The sequence below is a fragment of the Lynx canadensis genome, chromosome B3 (assembly GCF_007474595.2).
Source record: "Lynx canadensis isolate LIC74 chromosome B3, mLynCan4.pri.v2, whole genome shotgun sequence".
NCBI classification, from domain to species: Eukaryota; Metazoa; Chordata; class Mammalia; order Carnivora; family Felidae; genus Lynx; species Lynx canadensis.
In genome coordinates this window covers 145,354,210-145,356,794 of record NC_044308.2, presented here as the reverse complement: position 1 = coordinate 145,356,794, position 2,585 = coordinate 145,354,210, and positions in this window count along the sequence as shown.

Below are 2,585 nucleotides of genomic sequence, written 5' to 3'. Positions count from 1 at the left end.
GCCTCGCCTTCCGCGGGGAACTCTTACTGTCCCCTTGCCTTGGGACTTTTGCATTCAGCCGCTGGTGTCACGGCATTAAAAGCTTCGAGTCTGAGCACTGGGCATAGCGCAGCGAGCAGAAGGCACCTTCGGGGCCGGCACGCAACTTGTGACGCCGGGGCGTCCCTCACACAGCCGGCGAAGGGACCGCACACGTCCTTCCCTTCCCAGCTGTCAGTCTGGGCCTCGCACAGCCCTGCCGGTGACCAGAAGCCAGGGACCAGCTGCAGCCAGGGGCCAGGCCTTCCTGGAGGCCAGGCCAGGTGACATCTGCTGTGTCTGCGTGGGCCTGTCCAGCCCCGGAGAGGAACCGTTGTTTGTCTGCAGGCCCTAATCCCGCCAGCCCGCAGCTCGGGAGCCCTCTGTGGGGCTTGTCCGGGCAGCTGGGGCAGGGGCCGTGCTCAGGGACTGGAGACGGTGGCCTCGCTCCCCTTCAGAGGCATGGAGAGTCCCCGGCCGCTCTCCCAGGCTCGCTGGCTTCCTGGAGACCCGTCCCGAGACTCAGCCTGATGGCCGGGGTCATTATCTGCAGGCAGCAGGAGGGCAGGGCCCACAAACCGACCCGCCCCCCCCCCCCCCCCCAGCAGCACTGAGTCGGCGCTCAGTTATTCGCCCCAGCTGAGACCCAGGCGCAGAAGGAGGACGCCGTCGACTCTGGGACCAGGGCATCCGTCCTTCCAGGGCCTGGCTTGGGAGCAGCAGGGCACTGGGCTGGGGCAGACGTGGCACGAGCCCCAGGATGGGTGAACCTGAGGGCTAAGGCGCGGGGGGGGGGGGGGGGAGAGGCTGCGAGCCCGCGCCCCCTCAGGTCCTCTCTGAGCCTCCTCCTCAGGGAGTTAGCGTCTGCCTGCACCCTCCTGGAAGTGATCCCTGCACAGGGGTCCACGAGCAGGGAAGGCAGCACCCCACTGCCCCTCACGTTTCCGCCCCTGCCCGGTGCTTCCCCCACATATCCAAGCCCCTCCCCCACCCATACTGCCCCTCCTCCTACTCTCTTGCCCCCTCTGCCCCGTCCCCCCACATCCATGTCCCCACCGCTATGGGACAGAGAAGGACGGTGAGGAGCCAGAAGGTCTCTTGCACACTCAGCCAGAACACAGAACCCATCTCTGCTGAGCGCCAGACTCATCACACCTGCCCACACCCCTGCGGTCCCCCTGGTGGACAAGGCAGGTGATGAAGGGCTGCGGGAGTTATCCCCCCACCCATGGGGTCTTCTCTCAGGGTGGCCCTCAGACAGGAGGGGGTGTTTTGCTCACCTTCCACAGTTCACGGCCTCAGTCTCTCCCGGCTGCAGCAGGTGCTGGTGCACGGGGGTTGGGGGAGGGGCAGGTGTACAGGGGGCGGGCAGGTGCGCGGGGGGCGCAGGTGCATGGGGGGGAAGGTGCGCAGGGGGAGCAGGTGCATGGGGGGGCAGGTGCGCGGGGGGGGGGCAGGTGCATGGGGGGCAGGTGCGCAGGGGGAGCAGGTGCATGGGGGGCAGGTGCATGGGGGAGCAGGTGCATGGGGGGCAGGTGCGCGGGGGGGGGGGGGGTCATGTGCATAGGGGAGCAAGTGCGGGGAGGGGGGGCAGGTGCATGGGGGGACAGGTGCAGGTGCGCAGGGGGACAGGTGCATGGGGGAGCAGGTGTGTGGGGGGGCCAGGTGCAGGTGCATGGGGGGGCAGGTGCACAGGGGGACAGGTGCATGGGGGAGCAGGTGTGGGGGGGGCCAGGTGCAGGTGCATGGGGGGGCAGGTGCACGGGGGGGGGGGCTGGTGCAGGTGGGGGTGGAGGCTGATGGCCTAAAGTACATCCCATCTACAGTCAGTAAGACTGAACCTGGCCTTTCACTGAAGGATGGCAGAAAAGCCTTCTGCTATAGCTCTAATCAAAGACTTCTTGAGATATTGAAATATCACTTTTTATTAACCAAGATGCTTTTTATTTTGAGTCGCATGATGGAATTTTTTGTTTTATGTCTCAGATTTAATTTTATTTTTATATATTTCTATTTATTTTGACACTCGACATTCACGTCCTTTGTGTATTTTGACTCATGCACATAAGCTCTTTGTATAGTTTTAAACTTTTACCAAAAGTCAACATATTTTTTAAATGTGTTACAACAGCATTTATAGATACTATTTTAGGCGTGACCTACCTGTGAGTCCCACCCCGCAGCCAGGGCCTGGAGCCCGGCACCCACTCTGACCCCTGTCCATTGCCCCAAATCAGGGACCTTGCTTTACAACCTCAACACGTGTCACACGGCCCTTCTGTGTTCGTGGCATACCGGACCCGTACGCTGCACCGACTGTTTCTCCTGGTTCCGTGGCTCAAAGAGGGGAGTGCTGAAAATGTAGCAAGGTTTTGTGGCCTCAAGCTGGACCCAAATCAAATGAGGCAGAAATCCGAGTTCTTCCAATACAGATAAGTGGTTGCAGCCTCCCAGAGGAGGGCAGAACCCAAAGAGTCAGCTCCCAAGTGTGGGAACGAGGCGTGCATGTGCTCGCTGCTTCCTTTGTGGTCGATACACTGTGGCTCGCAGACTGTTCCGGAACTGCA